The 15,722-nt window shown below is 48.4% G+C and overlaps 1 long non-coding RNA gene across 2 annotated transcripts in view; it reads left to right on the forward strand.

The window, feature by feature from the left end:
- LOC122173253 (uncharacterized) overlaps positions 1-15,722 on the forward strand; it is a 79,466-nt gene that overhangs the window by 13,713 nt on the left and 50,031 nt on the right. For both annotated transcript variants that reach the window (XR_010599365.1, XR_010599364.1), the window contains exon 3: positions 10,637-10,778. This is a non-coding gene — a long non-coding RNA (uncharacterized LOC122173253). The remainder of the gene's footprint in view (positions 1-10,636; positions 10,779-15,722) is intronic.

The following is a 15,722-nucleotide window of genomic DNA, read 5'->3' on the forward strand; positions in this document are numbered from 1 at the left end:
GGTCCAGGAGGGACTCGGGCCCAGCGGCAAGCAGGACACCGGCCTGCAGAGAGCGCTCTTGGGTCAAAGAGCTAATTCCCAGGACAATCGACAGGAGGTGCTGCAGGGGTGAGTTGCCGCAGCACTACAGGGAGAATAGAGAACCCTGGTATGGGGGGTGTGACCCTAAAACCCCTCAATGCCAACTGGGAAAGGGGTTATAAACAGGTTTGGGCAAGTTTGAAAATATCAGCCTTACCCTTTGCTTCTGTTTCTCTCTTTCAGGGCTTGTCTGCAGTAGGAAAATCAGTGTACTTTTAACATATCAATAAATGTTGAAATCATAGTGCAGAGATAGCTAAGTGTAGTTATAACACTTGTTAGTTGGTCGTGGTACAAACACTAGTGAGACAGCTACACATGCCTTTTTCCTGCTTGGCCCATCTTGTGAAGGCAGGGCTGGATTAATGCATAGGCAAGTAGGCACATGTGCAGGGCCCCAAATCATAAGGTGGGGCAAACCTAAGAAATGTCGTGAGCCCATGTGCCAGGTTACAATGCCACTCACTCAAATTTGGCCTTACTTGCTTCTCCATCATAACAGAAGGGAGGCCAGGCCAAATCTGAGCAGTGCTGTGACCCTGTGGTCACCATGAGCCCAGTGATGGGGTAACCCAGCCCTGTGTGAAGGTCTTACACGCGACTTGACATTTCTCTATCTGCATCACAACTTTTCAACGCCATATCCAATCAATTCTAATATTTCAGGGACTACTCTAGGCATCAATGGTCAGAATCCCATTGATTTTGGAGGAAAATAGAAATCTAAAAGAGGCAAATGGGAAACACATGAAGCCCCTGCCAGCTCTTTAGCACAGCCACAGACTCAAACACCTCTGCAATTGTCTAGAGCTCAAACAGCTGGCTGATGGCTGAGTTAACTTTTTCTAGTATAACGATACCCATTTCTCTTAACTCTATCCATTCCCCCAATAGAATTTAAGATGGTGACATCTGGAATGACTTAGCCCCCGGACAGAAAGAAGAAGAATGGTTGGGGTGAAGTGGGGATGGCAGGAAATGGGGGTGTGCAGCACACAGCCTTTGGCAGGAGGGGGAGAATAGAGAACTCTGGTATGGGGGTGTGACCCTAAAACTCCTCAATGCCAACTGGCAATGGGGTTACAAGCATATACTGATCTTGGTATGTACACTCTGGTTCACCAAGGAGCATCATGGAAGATCTTACACGAAACCAGGTTCAGGCTGGCCATTAATGTTGCATAATCCTGGGGTTCGCATCCTTCATACTGTGTATCCACTGTAGGTGGGCATGATCCGTGATCAACTTAAAGTTATTCCCCAGCAGGTAATAACGCAGGACGCCGATGGCCCATTGTACCGCCAGAGCCTCTTTCTCTATTGTCGAATAATGTTGTTCCCAAGGGAACAGTTTACGATTCAGATATAGCACTGCGTGTTCCTCCCCATCTACTTTTTGGGACAGCACTGCTCCCAAGCCTGCTTCCGATGCGTCAGTTTGCAGTATAAATTTCTTCAGGAAGACTGGGTGTCATAGGACGGATTCCTGTGGGAGCCGTTCCTTTAGTGTTTCAAAGGCTTTCTCGCATTGTTCGGACACTGAACCTGTCAAGGCTGAGAGTTTTTCGTCAGGTCCAACAGGGGGGCGGCTATGGATGTGAAATCCGGAACGAAACGGCAGTAATAGCCAGCTAGTCCCAAAAACTGGCGTACTTGTTTCTTTGTCTTGGGGATGGGTACCTCTTTGAGTGCTTGCACCTTGCTAATTAGGGGTGTTAACTTCCCCGCTCCTACTGTGTATCCCAGGTAGGTTACCTCTTCTTGTCCTAGGTGGCACTTTGCCAGGTTAGCCGTGAGGCCGGCCCCTCTGAGGGCTTGCAACACCCCTTTAAGATGGTGTAGATGGTCCTCCCAGTTGTGGCTGTAGACCACGATGTCATCTATATATGCCGCCGCATACTGGTCGTGGGGGAGTAGGACCTCATTCATCAAGCACTGAAATGTAGCGGTGGCTCCGTGTAGCCCGAACGGCATTGTTACAAATTGGAAGAGGCCAAAGGGTGTAGGGAAGGCCGTCTTCTCCCATGAGTTTGGTGTGAGGGGGATATGCCAGTATCCCTTAGTTAGATCTATGGTTGATAAATACCTTGCTCCCCCAAGCCGTTCCAGCAATTCGTCTACCCTCGGCATTGGGTATGCATCGAAGCGGGAGATGGCACTGACCTTTCTGAATTCGATGCAAAACCGGGTAGTCCCATCGGGTTTTGGGACTAAGACGATGGGGCTGCATCACTCACATGTCGATTCCTCCACGAACCCCATCTCCAGCATTGTCTCTAGTTCTTGCCGGACCGTGTCCCACATTTTCCTGGGTAATGGCCGGTGGTTGTCTCTCACCCTTTGACCGGTGTTGGTGGCAATATGATGATTCATCGGAGTCATTCGTCCGGGGCGGGCGGATAAAACCTCCGGGAATTCCCCCTCTAGTCATTGTAGTTGTTCTCGCTGTCTGGGGGTGAGGCCTGACCCAAGCGTCATCGGCCTTGGATCGGATGTATCTCCCACTTGGGGTCCGACTTCTGATTCCAGGGTGGATGGGCCAATAAACAGGGTTTCCCTGGTCTTCCAGGTCTTCAGGAAATTCACATGGTATATACATGTCTCCTTCCGTCGCCCCGGTAGTTTGACCTCATAGTCGACCGGCCCCACTCGTCGGACTACCTCGTAGGGGCCCTGCCACTTGGCCAGAAAGTTTTGACTCTGCCGAGGGCAACAAGAGCAGCACCCGGTCGCCTGGGCCGAAACTCCTCCCTCCAGTCCCACGGTTGTAGAGACATTCTTGGCCCGCTTGGGCCTGTATCAGGTTCTCCTGGGTGAAGGCTCCTAGTGTTTGGAGCCATTCGCGGAGGTGTAACACACATTGGGTAGTCCCAAGAACTCGTGTCTCCTGGGCTTCCCACTCCTCCTTCAGAAGGTCCAAGATCTCCTTGGGCTGCCTCCCATACAAGAGTTCAAAGGGTGCGAACCCCGTCAACGCCTGGGGCACCTCTCGTATGGCGAACAGCAAGGCTGGCAACAGGGCATCCCAATGTGAGGGGTCCTCCTCCACGAACTTCCGTAGTATAGATTTTAGAGTGCTATTGAAGCGTTCCACAAGGCCATCGGTCTGAGGATGGTGAACAGACGTCTGGAGTGTCCGTATGTGGAGGAGGCGACACAGTTCAGCTATTAGTTTGGAGGATGCATTCGTGCCCTGGTCGGTCAGTATTTCCGCAGGTATCCCGACCCTAGCAAAAATCTTCACTAGTTCATTGGCAATTGTCGGTGCTGTCGCCGTTTTTAGGGGAACTGCTTTCGGGTAGCGCATCATGTAATCTACAATCACTAGGATAAAGCGGTTCCCCATCTTGCTTCTTTCGAGGGGGCCAATGAGGTCCATCCCAATCCACTCAAAGGGTATGCCGACAACTGGCATGGGCACCAGGGGTGCTCAGACTACCCTTTTGGTCCTGCTCGCTGGCATTCCAGGCATGATGCACAATAGTCCCTAACCTCTCAGTGTATGCCCAGCCAGAAGAACCGGTGAGCCACCCTCTGGAGGGTCTTCTCCTGCCCCAGGTGTCCTGTCCAAGCGTTTGCATGGGCTAGCTGTAAGAGGCCTTGTCACAGCCTCCGGGGCACCAACAAGTGACAGAACGTCTCTTGTGTCTGGGGTTCCTGCGCTATATGATACAGGCTTTCCCTCCATATCTCAAAGCGGGGGCCCTGTGGAGGCCACAGAGTCGGGTCTCCCTCGGGGTCCGGTTCGGTGGCCTGTTCCCAGGCTCTACTTAGGGTCGGGTCCTCTCTCTGTTCCTGTATGAAGTCCACATCTCGCTCCAGTTCCGCTTGGGCATCTTCCACCGAGCGGGGCCTGTCGGTGGGGTAATCCTCGGAGGTCTCCTCTGACGCTGCGGTCCCCTCACCTGGGTCAATCCTCAGTAGGCGTCCGAGCAATCCTGCTCTTGGAGGCCTAGTCCTGTCTGGTCAGAGTTTGGACGGCTGGTACTTCAGGAGAACCCGCCCGAAGCCGGACCAATCCCGTCCCAGTACCACAGGGTAAGCCAGCCTGGGGGCCACGCCCACCCGGAGGCCCTCCTCCCGGCCACCTACTTCTATTTTCACCCAGGCTGTGGGGTAAGGGCGGATGTCCCCATGTATGAATTGTAGGTGGATCGGGGGGCCTGAGAGGTTGAGGTCTGGGACTAGCCCCTCCCATATGAGGGTCTGGCTGCACTCGGAGTTCATGAGGGCGTTCGCGGGGATTCCCTCGACCTGGATGGGGACTACCACCTTTCCTGTTCCCCTCCTCCGAGCCCTCTGTCTGGCCACCCAATCTTGTCCATAGCTGCAGTCCATGAAGGGGCACTCCTGGCGAAAGTGTCCTTCTTGTCCACACTCCCAGCACCTCTCTCGGGCCTCGGCAGGCCCTGGGCCTCCCCTCGGAGGCTCCCTCGCTCTCGGGGTTGTTGCTCCCTCCGGGTCGTTACCTGGGGTACCTTGTGTCTGGGCTCAGAGTTAGGGAGCTTTGGAAACACAGGACGGGCTCCCGCCGGTGGCTCCTGGAGTCCCACCCTGCGGAGCTTCCCTCTTCCTGCCCCGCCCTTATGACCAGGGTTCCCGGCTACTCAGGGTGGCGCCTCGGCCCCCTCGGCGGATAAGTAGTCCTCCATCAAGGCCACCGCCGCGGCCAAGGTTGCCGGTCGATGTCTTCATACCCAGGCCCTTCCTCCCGGGGATAGGATCTGAGTGAACTGTTCCAGTGCCACTATCTCCGCCACCTGGGGCCTCCGGGTTCAACCACTTCCAACAGTGGTCTCGGATGCGTTGGGCCACTGCCAAGGGTCGAGCCCCGGGGTAGGGTACTGGTCCTGGTGGAGGCGCTGGCAATAGGTCTCTGGGTTGATGCCAGTATGGTCTAAGATGGCCGCCTTCACTCGGGAGTACTCCAGGGCTTCCTGGGGATCGAGACTATGATAGGCGGCCTGAGCTTGTCCCGTCAAATAGGGAGCTAGTAGAGTGGCCCAATGTTCTGGGGGCCACCTGGCGGTGGTCGCTACCTGCTCGAACATCACCAAGAACACCTCCGGGTCGTCTTCAGGCCCCATCTTGGTGAGGTGTACCGGCAGTTCCCCCAAGGCCTCCCTAGGTCCGGCCCCAGTGGGTGTGGTGGGTGCAGTTCCCGCCAGGTGTAGTAGCGTAGCCACCTGCTGCACCAGGCGTTCCTGTTGCGTCTGCTGCTGGGCCATTAATTTTCGAAGGAGTTGCTGCTCTTGCTCCTGGTGCTGGGTTATCAACAGCTGCTGCTGGCTCGTCATCTGCTGCATCATCTGCACCTGCTGCTGCTGCTGTTGGGCTGCCTGCTTTTGCTGCTTTTCCAGCATCCATTTCAGGAGCTTCTCTGCCTCCATCGTGAGGATAAATGGGGGATCCCTCAGCTTAACCTCCTGTTGCTGGACCTTTTTAACAGGGCCAAATCAGTGCCCGCATTCTCCACCACATGTGAGGGTTTAACCCACACATCACAGGGCCACACGGCCTAGTGGCCGGAGTCCACAGAGTTAGCCCTCGTTCCAGGGCAGCATGGCCTAGTGGCTGGAGTCCAGGGAATTAGCCCCCATCACAGGGCAGTACGTCCCAGTGGCCAGAGTCCAGGGAATTAACCCTTGTCACAGGGCAGCACGGTCTAGTGGCCAGAGTCCAGGGAATTAGCCCTCGTCCCAGGGCAGTAGGACCTTGTTACTGACTCAGTAACAAGTAGGGGGGTCCTACTGAAACACGCTGAGGCTTACCGGGGCCGAGATACCAGTCTGTCACTCCCCCCGGGTCGCTTCCTACCAGCTCAGCCATTGGGGTCTCCCACGGGTCCCCTGGTTCTCCGCGAGTTTCGGGGTCTGTTGCCTCCTCTGGTTTCTCCCGCAGTGGGACTTCGCACTGGCCTGGAGAGGCCTCGGTTCCCTGTAGCTTCAGGAATGCGGGCAGGTCCTCTGCCAGAGCTCTCCCTATAGGTGCTTCACCTGCGGCCACCAGCCCAGACTGAGCTGAGTTCCCTCTTTTTATACTCCCTGAGCATTTAGAGCATGCCCAGTACGAGCGGGGCGGGACTTCCGCCGACAGAGCTGTCTGGCGCTGCCGGGGCTGCCCCATCACAAGCAGGTGTCAGTTGTATGTTTTCTTCTCTGTGTCTAGTTTCTCATAGGGGTTCCCACCACCATAGTATCTGAGCACCTGCTTTAACTCTCTTTCAATTGTTCAGAAAAAGTCCATGAAGAGGTTGAAAGAGTTATAGGATCTGCCCAGCTTCGTTATGAACATCGGACACAAATGCCATATATGGACGCTGTCATCCATGAAATTCAGAGGTTTGCTAATATCCTGCCAATGAGCTTGCCTCATGAGATTACTGAGGATGTCAGACTTAATGGCTATGTTATTCCTAAAGTAAGTTGTTAAGAGATACTTTAATTACCAGGACCTTCAAACTCACCACTTAAAATGAATAACAATGGATTATTTAAATTCCTCCAGACCAGAAATCACATGACCTCATGCACATAAACACCATGGTGATCAGTAGGGATTGAACCTGGGGGCTTCAGCATCAAAAGTACCAGCTCATCTAACTGCAGCTAAAGGAGTTACTCTGATAGCTCTTGATAAAATAGTAGGCCCTTCTCCTCATTGGGGCTAATACAACCCTAGAGAAAGACATGATCACAGAAGCAGATTTGAATGAGAAGGGAGGATGTTTTTTGAATATTTCTTTTTCTCTTTAACTTATCCCATCCCATCTCCTAGAACTGGAAGGGACCTTGAAAGGTCATCAAGTCCAGCCCCCTGCCTTTACTAGCAGGACCAAGTACTGATTTTTGCCCTAGATCCCTAAGTGGCCCCCTCAAGGATTGAACTCACAACCCTGGGTTTAGCAGGCCAATGCTCAAACCACTGAGCTATCCCTCCCCCCTCCCCCTTTATGAGAACTAAAGATGTTCTATCATGAAACTGACAGCAGATTGAATGCTCTGTGAGCACTTTGGCTTCACATGTGGTGATGAGTTCACTGAAGCCGAGTCCTTCCCAAACAACAGCCTCCTCCCCAACACAGTCAGTTCTGGCTCACAGGGCAGAAAGCCAGCCCCACCACTTCTGGCAGCATTCTTGACTTCATCTGGACAACTCCCATCCACAGACTTCAAACTTCTTAGCTGCTGAGCTCAGATAAGACAAACTACAAAGTAACACATGAAGTGATGTCTGCAGTGCTCTGGTTCAAACCTGTGACATGCTTATGGGAAAGAGGGCAGGAGGATGCTGTCCTGAGTTTGTCAATTATGAAGACATGAAATACACTGGTCTACAATTTTTGAGAAGTCGTCTGCTTCAGAGATAAAATGTGCTATTTATTATGTATTTTGATGTGCTGAATTCAAATATGACAATTAAAACAACTGATTGGCTACTGTTTCTAAGATATTTAAATTTTTACATTTTATGTCTATGGATATTGTGTAGATAGTAGAGTTTTAATCATAAATTGTAAACCTAGGTCTTTTCATGTGTTTATGGTTGCTTTACATGATAATATTTCACCTGTCCTGATATGTAACACTTTAAAAATCAGCAAAAGGGTTATATAAATAAAATTTATTATGAAACAAAAGGCAAAAAACTATTATGTACATAGTTTAGTCCTATTCAGTGTCTACTTGGCGCTTCTTGGCTTGTCTCTTGTATTCATTAAATGGAGCATCTCTTGTCACTGTCCAGCAATAGTCTGCAAGCATTGATGGGCTCCATTTGCCCTGATAGCGTGTCTCCATTGTTGCAATGTCTTGGTGAAATCGCTCACCGTGCTTGTCGCTCACTGCTCCGCAGCTCAGTGGAAAAAAATCTAGATGAGAGTGCAAAAAGAATTATTTTTAGTGACATGGTGCAACCAAGGCTTTTGTATGCCTTGAGGAGGTTTTCCACCAACAACCTGTAGTTGTCTGCCTTGTTGTTTCTGAGAAAATGTATTGCCACTAACTGGAAGGCTTTCCATGCCGTCTTTTCCTTGCCACGCAGTGCATGGTCAAATGCATCATCTCAAAGAAGTTCACGAATCTGAGGACCAACAGAGACACCTTCCTTTATCTTAGCTTGACTTAACCTTGGAAATTTTCCACGGAGGTACTTGAAAGCTGCTTGTGTTTTGTCAATGGCCTTGACAAAGTTCTTCATCAGACCCAGCTTGATGTGTAAGGGTGGTAACAAAATCTTCCTTGATTCAACAAGTGGTGGATGCTGAACACTTTTCCTCCCAGGCTCCAATGACTGTCAGAGTGGCCAATCTTTCTTGATGTAGTGGGAATCTCTTGCACGACTATCCCATTCACAGAGAAAACAGCAGTACTTTGTGTATCCAATCTGCAGACCAAGCAAGAGAGCAACAACCTTCAAATAGCCACAAAGCTGCCACTGATGTTGGTCATAGTTTATGAACCTCAAAAGTTGTTTCGTGTTGTCATAGGTTTCCTTCATATGGACTTCATGACCAACTGGAATTGATGGCAAAACATTGCCATTATGCAGTAAAACAGCTTTAAGACTCGTCTTCGATGAATCAATGAACAGTCTCCACTCATCTGGATTGTGAATGATGTTGAGGGCTGCCATCACACCATTGATGTTGTTGCAGGCTATAAGATCACCTTCCATGAAGAAGAATGGGACAAGATCCTTTTGATGGTCATGGAACATGGAAACCCTAACATCACCTGCCAGGAGATTCCACTGCTGTAGTCTGGAGCCCAACAGCTCTGCCTTACTCTTGGGTAGTTCCAAATCCCTGACAAGGTCATTCAGTTCACCTTGTGTTATGAGGTGTGGTTCAGAGGAGGAGGATGGGAGAAAATGTGGGTCCTGTGACATTGATGGTTCAGGACCAGAAGTTTCATCCTCTTCCTCTTCCTCGTCTGACTCAAGTGAGAATGATTCTGGTGCATCAGGAAGCGGCAGTCCTTCTCCGTGGGGTACTGGGCGTATAGCTGATGGAATGTTTGGATAATGCACAGTCCACTTTTTCTTCTTTGACACACCTTTCCCAACTGGAGGCACCATGCAGAAGTAACAATTGCTGGTATGATCTGTTGGCTCTCTCCAAATCATTGGCACTGCAAAAGGCATAGATTTCCTTTTCCTGTTCAACCACTGGCGAAGATTTGTTGTGTTGCAGCATATGTGTGGGGCCCACCTCTTGTCCTGATCTCCAACTTTGCAGCCAAAATAAAGGTGATAGGCTTTCTTAACCATAGTGGATATACTGCGCTTTTGTGATGCAAAAGTCACTTCACCACAAACATAGCAGAAGTTATCTGCACTGTTCACACAAGTACGAGGCATCTCTGCTCACTTTGGCTAAACAGAAATGTGTCCCTTTGCAAAATCAAACACTGACAAATAAGAGAGCACGACACTATATGATTTCTAGAACTGATATAGGGCAATTTGTTCAGCAGAGTGATGTAAGCTTCGTTATGATTGCATCATCCATGACTTCTAGGAATAACATGATGCAATTCATATCACGGATGACGCAATACCAGCTTCAGATTGCATCATTCATTGTTTTGCCTAAAAAGCAAGTACTGTCCAAACCCAGTCATAGATTTATTCATAGATCCAGTCAAAGATGTATTTTAGTCATTTCTGGTTTAAATTGAGATCCCTTCCCTTTATAACTCACTTATCCTATGCCATTCCCAAGTCAAGGGTCGTATATACTGACCCAATAGCATATCTTGAAAACTAGAGCTAATCAACAATTTTAAGCATCATTTTCGTTCTCAGTGACCCAGAATTAGTAAGTTTGACTACATTTATTTCAGAAGCATTTTGGCTGTGGAGCAGTGTTATTAACAAGGCAGGGTGGGAAGCGGAAAGAGCCCCAGCTCTGGGCACCCCTGGAAGGGATATATCTGCAGGATACTGGTCCTCGGTCAGATCCTCAGCTGGTGCAAATGAAGTGAGCAGAGCTATGCTAGTTTACAGCAGTTGATCATAGAATATCAGGGTTGGCAGGGACCTCAGGAGGTCATCTAATCCAACCCCCTGCTCAAAGCAGGACCAATCCCCAACTAAATCATCCCAGCCAGGGCTTTGTCAAGCCTGACCTTAAAAACCTCAATGAAACCTGATGATCTGGCCCGTTATCTTTCTGAATGAAGCTCACAGTTTATGGTCAATCTGATACTTTTATTAGAGCTGGTAGAAAAATGCAATGGGTTTATTGTAAGGGTTTTATTTTTAATTGAGGGTTGGGATTTTTTCAATTTCATAGAAATTTCCAGGAAAAAACAAGCTGTGTCTTGATTTAAAAATCATTTTTGGTGAAAATTTTCTATTTTCAAAAACAGTTCTTAGTAAAAATGTTGGCTATTAGTAAAATATTTAGTTTGTGGAAATTTTGCCAAAAATGGAATTTTTCCACAAATTTTTTTGTTGCCAACAAAATGCCTTTTTTTTTTTTTTTGGTTTAAATCACAGTTCAGTGGAAAAGTTTTGACTGTTCTAATTTTTATTTTGTGATGATTTTTAGGGTACTTATATCATCCCCTTACTGGCCTCTGTGTTGTGTAATAAGACTCGGTGGGAGAAGCCTGGAGAATTCTATCCTCAGCATTTCCTCACCACAGATGGAAAGTTTGTGAAGAATGAGGCATTCATGCCTTTTTCAGCAGGTAACTTCCCTTCAAGGGCAGCAGTTTGCCTTCGTCTTGTATCTTCCCCCTTCTAAAGCACCATGTTGGATCTCAGTCTGCCCTTTCATTCAAGGAAAGGCTGGGCAAAACTCTCTCCATGCTGCTCTGCAGTAGGCTAGACCAGTGGTCTCCAAAGTGGGGTGTGCAAGAGGATCCTTGGGGGTGCGTGGCAGGAAGAGTACTTTTTTTTTTCTTTGCTTCGTCAGGTGGGAGTCCGAGTGGTGGGGGTTTTTTTGTTTTGTTTTATTTTTTCGCTTCGGCGCAGCAGGGGGTGTGTGCTCAACATTTTTTTACTGACAGGGGTGTGCAATCAAAAAAGTTTGGAGACCACTGGGCTAGACAGATACATTCCAGAGCAATGCTAGATATTCCTTATCTCTGTGTGTTGAGTTTGCTACTTCTAAGCCTTCTCAGTGTAACCCTTCTGCCCATCTAAGTTGGCAGCAACAAGGGCCGGGATCTGTATCTAGGGGTTCCGTTTCAATAACGCAATGCAAAACCGGCTCGAGCCCCCACCCAGTGACCTGGGACAATTACACACCACCCCCTGGGTGCCTCTAAGAGGCAATACTTCCCCTCTCGCAAGCACGGAGTCTGAGTGTAACAGAAAATGTTTAGTAACATGAGGTAAATGACATCAGCATTAAATTGGAAAAACACCACAAACAGGATTCATAACACAAACCATGAGCAACCCAAGGATCACCAAAGTCCCAAAAGTCCAACAATCCCCCAAAGTCTCTGTCCCTGGTCAGTGCAGCGCCAGAGTTCAGGGGGGGGCACACAGGGTGTTAAGGGGCACCTTACGTGATCCAAGGCCAACGGGGTTCCGCCACAGCCTTCACCACGAGCCGCTCCACTCCACCAGCTGCCCCGTGAGCTGCTCCCGCCATCCCACGAACTGCTCTGGCAGCTGCTCCATAGAATCATAGAATCATAGAATATCAGAGTTGGAAGGGACCTCAAGAGGTCATCTAGTCCAACCCCCTGCTCAAAGCAGGACCAATTCCCAGCTAAATCATCCCAGCCAGGGCTTTGTCAAGCCGGGCCTTAAAAACCTCCAAGGAAGGAGACTCCACCACCTCCCTAGGTAACGCATTCCAGTGTTTCACCACCCTCCTAGTGAAATAGTTTTTCCTGATATCCAACCTGGACCTCCCCCACTGCAACTTGAGACCATTGCTCCTTGTTCTGTCATCTGCCACCACTGAGAACAGCCGAGCTCCATCCTCTTTGGAACCCCCTTTCAGGTAGTTGAAGGCTGCTATCAAATCCCCCCTCATTCTTCTCTTCTGGAGACTAAACAATCCCAGTTCTCTCAGCCTCTCCTCATAAGTCATGTGCTCCAGACCCCTAATCATTTTTGTTGCCCTCCGCTGGACTCTTTCCAATTTTTCCACATCCTTCTTGTAGTGTGGGGCCCAAAACTGGACACAGTATTCCAGATGAGGCCTCACCAATGTCGAATAAAGGGGAACGATCACGTTCCTCGATCTGCTGGCAATGCCCCTACTTATACAGCCCAAAATGCCGTTAGCCTTCTTGGCAACAAGAGCACACTGTTGACTCATATCCAGCTTCTCGTCCACTGTGACCCCTAGGTCCTTTTCTGCAGAACTGCTACCTAGCCATTCGGTCCCTAGTCTGTAGCAGTGCATGGGATTCTTCCGTCCTAAGTGCAGGACTCTGCACTTGTCCTTGTTGAACCTCATCAGGTTTTTTTCTGCCCAATCCTCTAATTTGTCTAGGTCCCTCTGTATCCGATCCCTACCCTCTAGTGTATCTACCACGCCTCCTAGTTTAGTGTCATCTGCAAACTTGCTGAGAGTGCAGTCCACACCATCCTCCAGATCATTAATAAAGATATTAAACAAAACCGGCCCCAGGACCGACCCTTGGGGCACTCCACTTGAAACCGGCTGCCAACTAGACATGGAGCCATTGATCACTACCCGTTGAGCCCGACGATCTAGCCAGCTTTCTATCCACCTTACAGTCCATTCATCCAGCCCATACTTCTTTAACTTGGTGGCAAGAATACTGTGGGAGACCGTATCAAAAGCTTTGCTAAAGTCAAGAAATAACACATCCACTGCTTTCCCCTCATCCACAGAGCCAGTTATCTCATCATAGAAGGCAATTAGGTTAGTCAGGCACGACTTCCCCTTCGTGAATCCATTCTGACTGTTCCTGATCACTTTCCTCTCCTCTAAATGTTTCATAATTGATTCCTTGAGGACCTGCTCCATGATTTTTCCAGGGACTGAGGTGAGGCTGACTGGCCTGTAGTTCCCCGGATCCTCCTTCTTCCCTTTTTTAAAGATGGGCACTACATTAGCCTTTTTCCAGTCATCTGGGACCTCCCCCGATCGCCATGAGTTTTCAAAAATAATGGCTAATGGCTCTGCAATCTCACCCGCCAACTCTTTTAGCACCCTCGGATGCAGCGCATCCGGCCCCATGGACTTGTGCACGTCCAGTTTTTCTAAATAGTCCCGAACCACTTCTTTCTCCACAGAGGGTTGGTCACCTTCTCCCCATGCTGTACTGCCCAGTGCAGCAATCTGGGAGCTGACCTTGTGCGTGAAGACAGAGGCAAAAAAATCATTGAGTACATTAGCTTTTTCCACATCCTCTGTCACTAGGTTGCCTCCCTCATTCAGTAAGGGGCCCACACTTTCCTTGATTTTCTTCTTGTTGCTAACATACCTGAAGAAACCCTTCTTGTTACTCTTAACATCTCTTGCTAACTGCAACTCCAAGTGTGATTTGGCCTTCCTGATTTCACTCCTGCACGCCTGAGCAATATTTTTATACTCCTCCCTGGTCATTTGTCCAATCTTCCACTTCTTATAAGCCTCTTTTTTGCATTTAAGATCAGCAAGGATTTCACTGTTTAGCCAAGCTGGTCGCCTGCCATATTTACTATTCTTTCTACACATCGGGATGGTTTGTTCCTGCAACCGCAATAAGGATTCTTTAAAATACAGCCAGCTCTCCTGGACCCCTTTGCCCTTCATGTTATTCTCCCAGGGGATCCTGCCCATCTGTTCCCTGAGGGAGTCAAAGTCCGCTTTTCTGAAGTCCAGGGTCCGTATTCTGCTGCTCTCCTTTCTTCCTTGTGTCAGGATCCTGAACTCGACCATCTCATGGTCACTGCCTCCCAGGTTCCCATCCACTTTTGCTTCCCCTACTAGTTCTTCCCTGTTTGTGAGCAGCAGGTCAAGAAAAGCTTTGCCCCTAGTTGGTTCCTCCAGCACTTGCACCAGGAAATTGTCCCCTACACTTTCCAAAAATTTCCTGGATTGCCTGTGCACCGCTGTATTGCTCTCCCAGCAGATATCAGGGTGATTAAAGTCTCCCATGAGAACCAGGGCCTGTGATCTAGCAATTTCTGCTAGTTGCCAGAAGAAAGCCTCGTCTGCTCACTCTGCTCACCAACCTGGGAGTCGCTTAGCTCCACTCCAACCATCCCACAAGGCTCCACTCTGCTAGCTGCTCCGCCAGCTGCTTAGCAATATAGCTTCAGGCTCCCCCACTAGTTAACACAGCCTTAGTGATCTCAGCTCTTAATAACTTTAGCTCTTTTGTGATTTTAGCTCTTAGCAATTTCAGCTCATAGTAGGGGAGCCCCAGTGCTAGTGCCCCATTGGCCCAAAGCGAATTCAGCTCAGCAGTCTGTAACTAGACTTCTAATGGAATCAAAGTTAGCTCTGATATTCAACAGTGGAGAGAGGAGATAGTGCAATTGGTGTTTCAACCCCTCAGAGAGGGGCCCATACCATCAGGTACAAACACCTGTTCCCATCCTCTCTCCATTCACTGGGTTTTGTAACCCATGCCCCTTGTCAAGCAAGTGCTACTTAGGTAATGGTGAAGGACTCACTCAGTCCTTCTGTCATACAACAGTTTCACTGGCCTTAATTCACAGAATTAGGGTAACAACTTTATTCTTCCTGCCCCAATAACAGAGAAAACTGGGGATCCCACACCAGCCAAAGTAACCACTTTGAGTTGCTGTTGTTTCATGCCAGGCGAGTGGGTGTGCCTATGCCAGAGGTTCCCAAAGTGGGTGATACCGCCCCCTGGGGGGCGCTGGAACGATCCAGGGGGGCAGTAGTAGCCTCGGGTGCAATTGGGGGGCGTTGAATAAAAATAAGGGGGCGGTGGAAGCATAAAGAAAGAATATAAGAAAATTTTGAAAAACCGTTCGTACATGTTTCATCTATTGTGTAACATAGAGATAAAGTTGTAGTGATTACTTTATTTTCCAAATAAATTCACAAATTATAACCGATCAGGTGTCAAGTCCGCCAACAGCTCTTAACAAGCAAGTGTTGGCAGGCGAGCGTGTCGCGCATTGTCGGGAAGTCCAGCATGCATCGGCAGGAATATGTGCGTGTAATGACTTGTTTACAATACGATACTATAAATAGGCGACATGTATGAAATCTAATTTAGATTGTTTCTTAATTGTGTAAAAAGCAGTTAACAATAGTGCAATAAGTATTTAAAATTTTTTATTTATATTCAATACCTTCGATCTTTACGGATTACGGATCACAGACAAAGCAAATTGTATTATTGTTGTTTCAATAAAACAGCAATTTACACGTGAGTATTTTTATACATTTTCTTACATATCTACCGTACGTTTCTGTGTCTCTAGTGCTTACTAATAATAAAATCGTAGCAGGCTTGTGTCGGTACAGTACTATTTGAAGTGTACAGTCAATATATTTGTCATATTTTTTATTACAATATTAACGAAAACGGGAATGAAATCGTAAAAAAACTGTTAACTATTAACATTTATTTATATCTATCGAATCATCTGTGTTAATTGGTAAATAAGGCGTGTGTTAATAAGGAACAATTATTTAAATAAGGGCAAACTAAATTAAAACTATTAACTGATTTTTA

This window comes from Chrysemys picta, chromosome 3, assembly GCF_011386835.1.
Source record: "Chrysemys picta bellii isolate R12L10 chromosome 3, ASM1138683v2, whole genome shotgun sequence".
NCBI classification, from domain to species: domain Eukaryota; kingdom Metazoa; phylum Chordata; order Testudines; family Emydidae; genus Chrysemys; species Chrysemys picta.